Below are 13,558 nucleotides of genomic sequence, written 5' to 3'. Positions count from 1 at the left end.
TGTAACTGGGGCCCAAGGGTGCAAGAGCACTTGCCTCTGGGGATTCAAACAGACCAGGCTCAGCCACTCACTGCTGATAAAATGCAGAGGCAGAGAGAAGAGTGGAAGTGGAACAAGAAAGGAATTTATTTCAGTGAGGCCAACACCAGGAAGACAGTGGACTAGCATCTCCAAAGTGTTGAAAATGCTTGCATTATGTAAGGCAAATGTGGGACTAAGGTTGGTACACGCAGGTGGGTAGTACAGGTCCGTTATTGTCTTGGGGTCAGTCAAGGGTGAGGTCTCGCTGGCACAGAGCAGTCCCTATTGCTTAAGGGGATAGTTTTAGTTCCCATCAAGGGATGCTTTGCCCACAGAGTCTTCTGCCTGAGTTAAGAGATAAGCTGGAAATAATTTAATCAATTAGGAAGTTCAGACTGAGGTCAAAATAGAGGTAGTTGAAGACCTCTTTCAGACATGTTGAAACACCTCCCAACTCCGAGACCACCTTCTCCTTCCTGTGTCCTCAGCCCTAGGCTGGGAACCATTGGCCTCTCATTTGCACACTGTGGGGCAGACAAAAGTCCAGGTAGTACAGTTGTGGCAAGAGGGTGAAAGTGGGTGGGGAGATGTGGGTTCTTGTCCCAGCTGTGTGACCTCCTCCTGTTGCGGGTACCCTCTCCAGGGCTTGATTTCCCCATCTGTCTGGGGATGGCCTGAGTTAGGTAATCTCCAGGTTTCCCTCCAGGCTCTGACTTTTTATGATGCTAAACCCTAGGCTCAGGAAAGTGGAGATAAGAGTGTGACAGAAACAAACAGCCTGTGATTGTAACTGCCCCTGCCTTTGGTTCCACAGCTGGTCCCACTAGGCCTGTCAGAGACGCTGCTCCCTATGGAGATGAAAGACCCCACAGGGCCACAGCAGGACCATATGGTCATGCCAAGATGGCCAGGTTGGACATGCTGGTGCATGCTTATACACGTGCACACTTGAACACACACACATAGTGCACACACCTGTGTATAAATACACACAAATGTGCATGTGCCCATTCATCCACAAATGCATGCATGTGTACGCACACACACATATGCACAAACACACTCATCCCAAGTGCTGCATGCTACACAGCACCACCAAGTTTGCAGACCTGCCCTCTTCTCTGCCCTCGCTTGCCAGCTACTATTTCTTGGGGTTTGTCTGTGAGGCTGGGGTGGAGCATCCTGCTGGCCCAGATGTGTCAGCCTCTCTGGGTGGGGCTGAGCCCACAGGTCTGCAGCCTGCTTTTCAAGAGCAGAAATCAGGCACAGGATGCAGGCTTTCCTCTGTAAATGTGCTGCTTTGGGTCTCCTCTGTTGGTTCCCATTTGCTAATATCATATTAATCTTTATTTTCTTCAGTATCGGCCACAGGGTAATGGAACCCAGCAAAATGGGGACTCACATTGCTGATGGGTAGGAGAAGGGGAGAGAGGGGATGGGACAGGGGGGGGGGCACGGTGGACAGACAACAGGCAGGTGAGAGCAGCTGACTCCATTTTGGCGCATCATTCACATCTGTATCCCTTCATTTACCCTGCACCCCCTGGGCTCAAGAGATGTTTCTTGAAAGGATAAATTATTGCCTAACTAGATGTGACACAAAGACACAAAAGGAGGGGGGCTGGTAGGAGAGGGGAGATGAATAAACCTAAGCCAGGGAGGACAGGCCTGGGGGGGGGGGGGAGCTTTTCTTTTCACATGGTAATTAAAAAGGGGTTGTACAGGGGCGCCTGGGTGGCGCAGTCAGTTAAGCGTCCGACTTCAGCCAGGTCACGATCTCGCGGTCCGGGAGTTCGAGCCCCGCGTCAGGCTCTGGGCTGATGGCTCGGAGCCTGGAGCCTGTTTCCGATTCTGTGTCTCCCTCTCTCTCTGCCCCTCCCCCGTTCATGCTCTGTCTCTCTCTGTCCCAAAAATAAATAAACGTTGAAAAAAAAAAGGGGGTTGTACTGACACTGTAGGACTTGGTAAGAACATTAAATTGTGAACATGGCATTTCTTTTCCTTCCTATCTTCTCTTGAGATAAAATCTGTCCCTGTTATGCTGTGATCCTGGGCGAACTCTCTCAGAGCCTCAGTTTTCCCATCTCTAAGCTGGGCCTTCCTTTCCCTCAAAGGGTCATCATGAAGTGAAATAATGGAATAAGAATGGTGCTTTGGAAAACAAACATATGTGCCTTATTACAGGGATGATGTGCCCACATTACAGTGGAAAGACAGGGCAGCCTGGGTGGCTCATGAACCATGAGATCATGACCTGAGCCAAGATCAAGAGTTGGATACTCAACTGACTGAGCCACCCAAGTGCCCCAACAGTGTTTTATCTAGAGTTTAATTTTTATTTTATTAAAAAAATTTTTTTTAATTTTTTAATGTTTATTTCTTTTTGAGACAGAGACAGAGAGTGAGAGGGGCAGAGAGAGGGGGGAGACACAGAATCCAAAGCAGGCCCCAGGCTCTGAGCTGTCAGCACAGAGCCTGATACAGGGCTTGAACCCACAAACCCGGGAGATCATGACCTGAGCCGGAGTCAGACGGTTAACCTACTGAGCCCCCCAGCGGCCCTTCAGTTTAGTTTTTTTTTAACACTGTTTAATTTTTCAATTAAAAATTTCCCAAATGCTAAGTATTTGTATGCATATGTTTTAGCCTCATTACTTGTTGCCTGGTGATTTAAATTTTTTAAAGATTTAGGGGTGCCTGGGTGGTGGTTTGTGAGTTCGAGCCCTGCATCGGGCTCTGTGCTGAAAGCTCAGAGCCTGGAGCCTGCTTCAGATTCTGTGTCTCCCTCTCTCTCTGCCCCTCCCCTGCTCAGGCTCTGTCTCTCCCTTTCTCTCAAAAATAAACACACATTTAAAAAAATTTTTTTTAATTTTTTTTAAAGATTTAATGTTCTTGAAGAGGTAATACATCCCCAGGGCACACAATTTGCAAGGTTTGCTGTGGCTTAGGCAGGTGGGATTCCTGGGTGAGCCTGTGCCTGGCTTATGCATGCATCCTGGGCCCGCTTTGGGCAGAAGCAAAGGGTGGGAACTTGAGTGGGGATTTGGCCCAGAAACAGCAGGTTCACTCCCAGCCCTGGCTCCAGGGACACTGTCCAGCCTGGCTAAGGAGAACTGGAGGGTCAGAGAAACAGGTAGACAGGGACCAGGGAAAAAGAAGGCCACAGGGAAACAAGAAAAAGGCCTGGTGAGTGTTAAAAAGAAGACAGGCCCATAATAGAGTCATTTATGCCAAGCCCCTCATCACCAAACCGAGACTTAACTTACAGTTTTGGCTCTCCTAGAAATGCAATCTTAAACCGGTCAATCAGAAATTACCAGATCAGCACTAGTGAGGTCATCTGCTTGATAGATAGACCCCTGTTAACTCCTAAAAGATAGGGACTTTGCCACAACCAATCCAGATTTTTGCTAGTGTAACTTCTTTGTTCCCACACTCTTCTCCCTATAAAAGTTCATTTTTTATAGTTCCTGAGAGCTCCTTTCTATCTGCTAGATTAGATGCCACTCTGTTCATAAATCATTGAAGAAAGCCAGTAAGAGGGACACCTGGCTGGCTCAGTCAGTAGAGCATGCAACTCTTGATTTTGGGATGGTGAGTTCAAGCCTCATGTTGGGCATGGAGATTACTTAAGAAAATAGAAAGGGAGTGAGAGAGGAGGAAAAGAAAAGAAAAAAGAAAAGAAAGAAAAAGCCAGTAAGAGGTTGAGAATGTTCTCTGTTATGGGTGCCTGGCTGGCTCAGTTGGAAGAGCATGTGACTCTTGATCTCAGGGTCACAAATTAGATCCCACATTGGGTATAGAGATTACTTAAAACAGAATGTACTCAGTTGAATTTTGTTTAACTAGATGATAATTCCAACTTGGAAACAAGAATATCTAGAGATTCAATCATTTCTAAACCAGCTAAAATCAATGGATGGGGCTTGTTGGGATTGAACTAGGTGTTTACCAACAGGAAAAGCTCCTAGGATCTCTTTTATTTTTAAATTGTGGTAATATTGGTATATAATATTGTATGTTTCATGTATATAACGTTATAATTTGACTTTTTGGTTAGGGGGTTGGAGAGAGAGAGGGAGAGAGAGAATCTTAAGCAGGCTCCACTCCCAGCATGGAGCCCAATGTAGGGTTTGATCTCACAACCATGAGATCATGACCTGAGCTGAAATCAAGAGTCAGGCACTTAATCGACTGAGCCACCCGGGCACCCCTATAACCTGACATTTGTATGTGCTACAAAATAACCACCACTCAAAGCCCACTTACCATTATCAGCATACAAGTGAGTCCCTTCACCCATTTTGCTCACCCCCATCCCACTCCCTTTCCCCTCTGGTAACAACCAGTCTGTTCTCTATATCTATGACTTTGTTTTTGTTTTGTTTATTTGTTTTTAGATTCCACATATGAGTGAAATTATATGGTATTTGTCTTTCTCCATCTGACTTTTATTTCACTTAGCATAATAACTTCAAGGTCCATCCATGTTGTCACAAATGGCAAGATTGCATTCTTTTTTATTACTTTTATATTACTCAGCTGTAATATTCCATTGTATGTATGAATATATGTATGTGTATATATGTGTGTGTGTGTGTGTATCCTTCCATCTTTGGATCAATAGATAAAGAAGATGTCATATATATATGTGAATATGAATAGACATTTAGGTTGTTTCCATTTTTTGGGTGTAAATAATGCTGCAGTGAACGCAGGGGTCAGGTATCTTTTTGAGTTAGTGTTTTCATTTTCTTTGGATAAATACCCAGAAATAGAAAAGCTGGATCATATGGTAGTTCTATTTTTTTTTTTTTTTAAAGGAGTCTCCTTCCTGTTTTCCATAGTGGCTACACCAGTTCACATTCCCACCAACAGTATATGAGGGTTCTGTTTTCTCTCTATCCTCTTCCACACTTGTTGTTTCTTGTCTTTTGATAACACCCATTCCACCCTTTCTAACCAGTGTGAGGTGATAGTTCATTTTGGTTTTGAATTCCCTGATAATTTCCCTAATAAATTAGTGATGTTGAGCATCTTTTGATGTGCCTGTTGGCCATCTATATGTCTTCTTTGGAGAAATGTCTATTCAGGTCTTCTGCCTTTTTTTTTTTTTAATGTTTATTTATTTGAGAGAGAGACAGAGTGTGAGTGGGGGGTGGGGGTTGCAGAGGGAGAGGGAGACACAGAATCCAAAGCAGGCCCCAGGGTCTGAGCTGTCAACACAAAGCTTGACGCAGGGCTTGGACCCATGAACCATGAGATCATGACCTGAGCCAAAGTTGAACGCTTAACCAGCTGAGCCACCCAGGCACCCTGTTTTGTTTTGTTTTGTTTTGTTTTTAAGTTAATTAATTAATTAATTTTGAGAGAGAGACAGCCTGAGTGGGGAGGGGCAGAGAGGGAGAGAGAGAGAATCCTAAGCAGTCTCCATGTTGTCAGTTGCAGAGCCTGATTCAGGGCTCAAACTCATGAACTGTGAGATCATGACCTGAGCCCAAACCAAGAGTCAGACATTTAACCCACTGAGCTACTCAGGCACTCCCCTCTGTCCATGTTTTGATTGCGTTGCTTGTTTTTTTGCTGCTGAGTTATATGAGTTCTTGTCAGATATGATTTGAAAAAAATCTTATACCATTCAGTAGGTTGTCTTTTCATTGTGATGATGGTTTATTTTGCTTTGTGGAAGCCTTTTATTTGATATAGTCCCATTCTGGTTTTGCTTCCCTTGCCTTTGGAGTCAGATCCACAAAAAAGTCAGTAAGATTGATGTCAAGAAGCTTACTGCCTATGTTTTCTTTGAGGAATTTTATGGTTTCAGGTCTTACATTCAAATCTTTAATCCAGGGGCGCCTGGGTGGCTCAGTCGGTTGGGCGGCCGACTTCGGCTCAGGTCATGATCTTGTGGTCCGTGAGTTCGAGCCCCGCGTCAGGCTCTTTGCTGACAGCTCAGAGCCTGGAGCCTGTTTCAGATTCTGTATCTCCCTCTCTCTGACATGCTCTGTCTCTCTCTGTCTCAAAAATAAATAAACGTTAAAAAAAAAATCTTTAATCCATTTTGAGTTAATTTTTGTGTATGTTGTAAAATAGTGGACTACTTTCATTCTTTGCATTCTGGCTGTCCAGTTTTCCCAACACATTTGTTGAGGAGACTGTCTTCTTTCCATTGTATGTTTTTGGCTTCTTTCTCATAAATTAATTGTCCATATATATGTGGTTTTAACTCTGGCTCTCAATTCTGTTCCATTGGTCCATGCATCTGTTCTCCTGCCAAACCCTATCATTTTGGCTACTAGAGCTCTATAAGTATAGTTTGAAAGCGGAGAATGTGATTTCCGAACCTCCAGGTTTGTTCCTCTTTCTCAAGATTGCTTTTGCTGTTTAGGATCTTTTGTGGTTCCAGACAAATTTTAGAATTAGTCTAGTTTTGTGAAAAATTCCCTTGGAATTTTGCTAGGAATTGCATTGAATCTGTAGGTTGCTTACACTAGTATAGACATTCTAACAATATTAATTCTTCTGATCCATGCACACAGAATATTTTTCTATTTATTTGTGTCTTCTTCAATTTTTTTCATCAGTGCCTTACAGTTTTCAGAATACAGGTCTTTCGCTTCTTAAATTTACTCCTAGGTATTTTATTCTTTTTGATGTAATTGTAAATGGGATTGTTTTCTTAGTTTTTCTGGTTTCTCTTTCTAGTAGTTCATTATTACTGTATAAAAATGTCTCAGATTTCTGTATTTTTATTTTGTATCCTGCAACCAAATTCATTTATTCTTTTAATGTTTATTTATTTATTTTGAGAGCGAGTGTGTGCAAGCACGCACATGCACGCATGTGTCACTGGGGGAGAGGTAGAGAGAGAGGGAGAAAGAGCAAGTCCCAGGCAGGCTCTGCACTGTCAGCACAGAGCTCAGTGTGGGGCTCGAACTCACATACCATGAGATCATGACCTGAGCCAAAGTCACATGCTTAACCAACTGAGCCACTCAGGTACCCCTGAGTTCATTTATTAGTTCTAACAGTTTTATAGTGGAGTCTTTTGGGTTTTCTATTTATGGTATTATGTCATTTGCAAATAGTGACACTTTTATTTCTTCTTTTCCAATGTGGATGCCTTTTATATCTTTTTCTTGCCAAATTGCTATGGCTTGGACCCTCCCCCCCTTTTTTTTAATGTTTATTTTTGAGAGACAGGAAGAGACAGAGCACAAGTCGGGGAGGGGTACAGAGAGAAGGAGACACAGAATCCGAAGCAGGCTCCAGGCTCTGAGCTGTCAGCACAGAGCCTGACACGGGGCTTGAACCCATGAACCATGAGACCATGACCTGAGCTGAAGTCAGACACTTAACCAACTGAGCCACTCCAGCACCCCAAGGACTTCTAATATTATGCTGAATAAAAGGGGCAAAAGTGGGCATCCTTGTCTTGTTCCTGATCTTATAGGAAAAGATTTCGGCTTTTCACCATTGAGTATGATGTTAGCTGTCAGTTTGTCACATATGGCCCTTATTATGTTTAGGTACATTCCCTCTCTACCCACATTGTTGAGTTTTTTTTATTTATTATTATTCTAATGTTTATTTATTTTTGAGAGGGAGAGAATACAAGCAGTGGAGGGGCAGAGAGAGGGAGACAGAGAATCTGAAGCAGGCTCCACGCTGCCAGCACAGAGCCTGACACGGGGCTCGAACCCATGAACTGTGAGATCATGACCTTAGCCGAAGTTGGATGCTCAGCTGAGCACCCAGGTGCCTCGAGAGTTTTTATCATAGATGGATGTTGAATTTTGTCAAATGCTTTTGTTCTGCATCTGTTGAGATGAACCTATGATTTTTATCCTTCATTTTGTCAATGTGGTGTATCATATTGGTTGATTTACAGAAGTTAAACCACCCTTGCACCAAGGTCCTCAGAGCAGCCGTGGGAGAGAAGGAAAGAAAAACAGCCCTGGTCCTATCCTACACTGCTGGCGGAGAGTAAGGATGCACAGTGTCTTGGGGTGGAGGGAATCATTAGGTGGGCTGGATTAGATTCACAATGCACGTGCCCCACACCCAGCAAATCCTCTCATTTCTGCCGTACAGAAACACATGGTGATGAGCACAGGGAAACAGTGCAAGGATGTTCGTGAAGCACTGGAAATTGGAAACATTGTTTAGCATATCCATATAGGAAAGTCTGTATTCCACAGAAAAAGGCCGGGAAGGATATGCAAAACTGATAATGGTATTATCCCTAGGAGGGAACTGGGCTTGGAATGGTTGAGAGGGAACTTACACAACATTTTTTTTTTTTTTCTTTAAACAAGGAGAGGCTCAGTCTCTCAGTTGGTTAAGCATCTGACTCTTGATCTCAGCTCAGGTCATGGTCTCATGGTTTGTGATACCAAGCCCCACGTCGGTCTCCGTGCTGACAGCGTGGAGCCTGCTTAGGATTCTCTCTCTCCCTCCCTCTCTCTGCCCCTCCCCCGCTGGCATGTACACGTGCTCTCTCTCAAAATCAACTTTAAAAATAAACAGACAAGGAGAATGCTTCTGTGTATTGCTTGTTTGAACTAAATCAATACATTTTTCTTACACTTGAGGATGAACCAAGTTGATTGTGAAAGAGGAGGGGTTTGGGCAAGAAGAGAAAGCAGAGAGGTTTGGAGGTGAAGGAAGAGCCATGAGATGATAGGGAGAAAGATGGACGAAGAGGGTATTTAGGACTCTGGTATGTGACCTGCAGTCTAATTCATCCGCTGGCACCTCTTCCAGGTCGCTCAGCAGACTTAAATAGCTTTTCAATTTGTTATTGGACATTGGGCTTTTCTTTCAAATTTAAAACTGAGGTCGCCCCCAAGGCAGACTGGTGTTATTTGGATTATAGCTTTTTTGACAAATATTTATGGAGAACTTTCTATGGTGGGCCCTGGACATACAGGCGGCGGTAAGAGCTCCCCAGTGACCTTTACTGCCTTAAGATAAATCACACAATGAGGCAGAAACAGAGGGTTGTGGAGCAGAGGAAGGAGCGTTTATTCTGAGACTTATGAAGGCCTCATGGGGGTGGAGACATGGGTGTTGAGCCTTGACACCAACACGGGAATGTTCCAGCGAGAAGAACTGGGAAAATGTGTCTTGGGCTGTTTGGTGAACTTCCTCCCAAGGTTCTACGTTGTAGTCTGTGGGTCGGAAGAGTCCTAGGAAGCATGTTCCTTTGTGGCCAATGCTAAAGGCACCCCCACCCTGAGAAGCCGCTAGAAGGCCAAGGACAAACATCAGTCTAGGTCCCTCATCACAAACTGTTGGCATCATGGGACTCCAGATGCTAAAATGAATATAGCATCACATGTGAATTGCTTGTGGCAAAAATATTATCTGACTCTCTAGTCAGGAGGAAACATGAGACAAATCCACACCATGGGTCACTCTGCAGGGCAACTGACCTTGTCCCTTCAGAAATATCAGTGTCAGGAAGAGCAGAGAAGGATGGGTCTGTTCTGGGACAACGCAGAGTAAAGGGACATGACAGCCAAGAGAGTGTGTGAGCCTTGGTTGGATCCTGGATCTGGGAAACACAGCTAAGGTGGACATTGTTGGGATAATTGCGGACACTGGATAATGGACTATACATTAGGTAACAACTTTGAATCTTCTTTTTCTTTTAATGATGGAAATAAAAAGAACTTTTACATTATGTTGTTTCCCTGGGGTGGGAAGACGCAGGGGAAGAGAACCCATTATTTTACAAGGAGAACAAAAGTTTGGGTTCCAATCCTGGCCCTGCCACTGCCTGCCTATGATAACTGGAACCAGGTGTGTTACCAATCCGAGCCTGTTTCAGTGATGGAAGCAGGGATTAGATGGCGCCCACCTGGTGAGGCTGTTGAGGGCCGACCTAGTGCACACAGGAGAAGCCTCAGCCAGTGGGTTAACCCATGTCAGCCACCTGGTCACGCTGGTAGCATCCACAGAGTCGATCCCTCCAGGGGCTCCCTTCCCCCTGTGGGGGAGAGGCAGATGGGGGTGCGTGTGTACCCCTTTGTGTCCCTCTACCACTTCCCCCCCCTTTTCCCAGCCAGCCCCAGAATAGGTGCTGTGCTCCCAACTAGAGTTTTCAACCTGAGGGCGCAGCCTAGAAATATGGTTTAGATCCCCTTTGTTGGTTTCCAGCAAATTAAAATTTATCTCTCAGGGAGGAAATGAGGGGGTTGAGGTTTTTTTCTTCTCCTTAATGGGTCCTGATGAAGGAAATGAATGCAGAGAAGGAATCAGAAATACGATCCGCCGCTTGCTGGCTTGGAAAGGTCTGGGGGCTCCCTGAGCCCTCAAAGGGGGCAGCTGGGCACAGGGTGTTTTATTGTATAATTAACCTTGACCCTTTTGGGTTCAAAGAGAAAGGTTAGTTGGAAATAAATCAATAGTCTGGTCTGGTCACTTCAAAGGCTTCAGAACCCGCTGGAAAATTTCATATTGTTTCAGTGTGTAAATTGGAATGGGGTGTGCAATTCTTTTTGAAAGGCTGGGAGGGTTAGGCCTAAAATTGAAATTAATTGTGTATCCACTTCCTTTAATCAAGCAATCAGGAGGCTTTATTGTGTATCTTGTTGCAGGGGCGGGTGGGAAGGCCCCCGGAGAAAACACTGAGTGACCTTTGTGTGACCACTGGGCAGGGCTCTAGGACAAAAGGCATCTCTCCAAGCTTAGAAAGCACCTACCCTCCCCAGCAGTAAGCAGTCTTTTATTTGGACATGTCTGGAATTCTTAGAACTACCAAACCATCACCATCCTAATATGTAACGTTCATTGAGTACTTACTATGGCCCAGGTGCCCAGGATTTTTCTAGTTATTTTCTCATTTGATCTTCCCAACAGCCCAATTAGTTTAAGTGCCATTATTATCTGTGTCACAGATGAGGAAATGGAGCTTCAGAGGGGCTAAATAGCAAGTCCAGAGCCACTGTGAGGTTTTCAAAGTCTTTTCAATGCTGTGGCTTAAGGAATGAAAATAAAAGCCCAGGAACCTGAGCTGCAAATCACCCAAAGTCTCCTGTCTCTTCCCCAAAGTCTTTGGTAAACACGGCCAGGGCTGGTTTCTCTTAAAGTCTCTCTTGGCTTCATTTGGTCACCTTTCTTGGTCACCTTTCCCCTCTCTCTCCTCTTTCTCCCCCTACTTCCTTCTTTCCTCTCTCCCTCCCTCCCCCCTTCCCTTTGTCTTTGCTTTCCTGCTTTCTAGCTTTCTTTCCACAAGCATTTATTGAGTTAGTGCTACTCCATGTCAGCTCTCTCTGAGTCATAAAGAGATGTAAGACACCATGCTTGTCCTTAGGAAACTCACTTCCTAAGTTCTCCAGGCAAGGATGACAGACATTTTGTGCACATTTGTTGCAGAAGGAAGTAGCTCTGAATGAGAGGGTTAGGCAAGGGGCAGAGGAAGGGCAAAAGCAGAAGTGGTTCTAACTGGAGAGGATCAGGGAAGACATCAGGAGGAGGCAGTGTTTGAAAGGAGCTCGAAAAAAGGGACCAGTGGAGTGGGCTCATTCCAGGGTGCGGAAACTTCTTGCGGAAAGGCTTGGAGGCACCATTGTGCATGGCGTGTACTAGAGAAGCCAGGAGTCCAACTTGAAGGATTGGACTCAATGATAGGAGCCAAGAATTAGGCTCTGTTCTGAATAATAATAATAATAATAATAATAATAATAATAATAATTAATAGCAAGCAAGGTCCTGAGTGCCTTATATAACTTACTTGTTTACTGCTCACAACCTGTGAGGTGGGGTGCTATCCTTATCCATAGTTTATAGGGGAGGAAATGGTACCAGACGTTAAGGGATATTCACTGGGTCACAGCTGGACAGTGGCTGAGTGGGGATTACAAACCCAAGCCTGTGCTCTTAGCCACTGGATTACACTGCCTGTTGTGAGGGGGCCTTGAATGCTAGGTCAAAGCTGTTGTGCTGCTCTGGGAACAATGGGAAGCTATGGCAGGTTCCTGATCTAACCTGCATTTTAGGACATGCCCAACTTTGTCAACCATCCTACTCTTCGGTCTGACATTCCTGTGTCTCTCCTTAATATTCAAAAAGAAAATCATCATCTCAGCCAGTTTAGACCATTCCCTCTCCTCCCTGTCCCCGGGTTCCCCTGCCCCTTTCTCCTCCGTACACAGATAACAAGTCAGCAGACAGGGAGGCCCATGTTCCAGCCCCAGCTCTACGACCTCACTTCTCCAGGCCTCAGTTTCCACTTCTGTTAAACGAAAAGATGACATTAAGTTCAGCCCTGCCCCCCACGAGGCTTTGAGAAGACTCAGATGAGGTGATGTGGAGGTATTCTACAAAATGCCACAAGAAATAATAACGGAGGTATCGTCTTTATCGTGGGGGCACTCAGGACTCCACAGAGGCTCCATGCAGCGGATGATAGCTTCCTGGCTGCTCAAGCGGCACACCATGTCCTTTTACACTTCTATGCCTTTGCTCCTGCTGTGCCTTCAGCCTCAGAGCCTTTGCCTCCCTCACCATCCCTCTTTGAAGCCTTCCTTAATCCTGGACTTCTGTGAATTGTGTTTTCTTTTTAAGTAATCTCTGCACCCAGCATGGGGCTCAAACTCACGGCTGCAAGATCAAGAGTCACATGCTCTTTCTACTGAGCCAGCCAGGGACCCCTGAATTGCATTTTCTTCTGTTTCCACAGCTTGTTGCTGCTATCATCCAAGTATTTGGATAGATTGCAGTTATTTTTCTTCAAGCCTGTACAGTAAGTTCACTGAAGGCCTGGTCTGTTTCTCTCTTGTGTGGGCTGAGCACATCGTAGCAGCTAGCTTCTATCAGACCCAAGTCCCCATAACTGTAATCTTTGCTAATTCCACAGGGTGGCAGCAAACCCCTCCAGTCACAGCCCTTCTCCTGGGAGAGCCGAGCTTCCAGGCTGGGATGTTGTGTCCAGAGACTCCCTCCACCACATGCAGGCCAGGACAGGTGCAGAGGTCCCTTCAAGCTTCCTTCCTTCTTCTTCTTCTTCTTTTTTAAAAGTTTATCTATTCTGAGAGAGAAAGAGAGGGAGAGATAGCGCAAGCAGGGGAGGGGCAGAGAGAGAGAGAGAGGGAGAGAGAGAGAGAGAAAATCCAGAGCAGGCTTCATGCTGTCAGCATGAGCCCATCAAGTGGCTACCTCTCATGAACTGTGAGATCATGATCTGAGCCCAAATCAAGAGTTGGCCACTTGCTTACTTTATTCTTTATCCCACTCTTCACTTTCCACTTGGGTCACCTTGCCTTTCCCACCCGTTTCTCTGCATGTAACAATGGGATTATTTGAACACAAACTGCACACTTCCCTTATTACAAACTCATTGAGTCCTTTCAGCTGCTTTTAAATGTTTTAAATGACAGCTTTATTGGGCACCTGGGTGGCTGAGTTCAAGTCCCACATGTGGCTCTCTGCTGTCAGCACAGAGCCTGCATCTGATCCTGTCCCCCTCTCTTTCTGTACCTCCTCCACTCACTCACTCTCTCTCTCTCTCTCTCTCTCTCAAAAATAAGTAAAC

The 13,558-nt window shown here is 45.1% G+C and overlaps 1 long non-coding RNA gene across 5 annotated transcripts in view; it reads left to right on the top strand.

Annotated features, from left to right (window-relative positions):
* Positions 1 to 13,558, top strand: part of LOC111560808 — a 40,532-nt gene that overhangs the window by 16,598 nt on the left and 10,376 nt on the right. For 2 of the 5 annotated variants that reach the window (XR_006599116.1, XR_006599114.1), the window contains one exon: positions 7,910 to 8,004. The exons of the other annotated variants lie outside the window; for them this stretch is intronic. This is a non-coding gene — a long non-coding RNA (uncharacterized LOC111560808). The remainder of the gene's footprint in view (positions 1 to 7,909; positions 8,005 to 13,558) is intronic. 5 annotated transcript variants of the gene reach the window in all.

This window comes from Felis catus, chromosome B3, assembly GCF_018350175.1.
Source record: "Felis catus isolate Fca126 chromosome B3, F.catus_Fca126_mat1.0, whole genome shotgun sequence".
NCBI classification, from domain to species: Eukaryota; Metazoa; Chordata; class Mammalia; order Carnivora; family Felidae; genus Felis; species Felis catus.
Note: the sequence above shows the minus strand (reverse complement) of the source record. Positions and strands in the feature narration are given on the sequence as shown.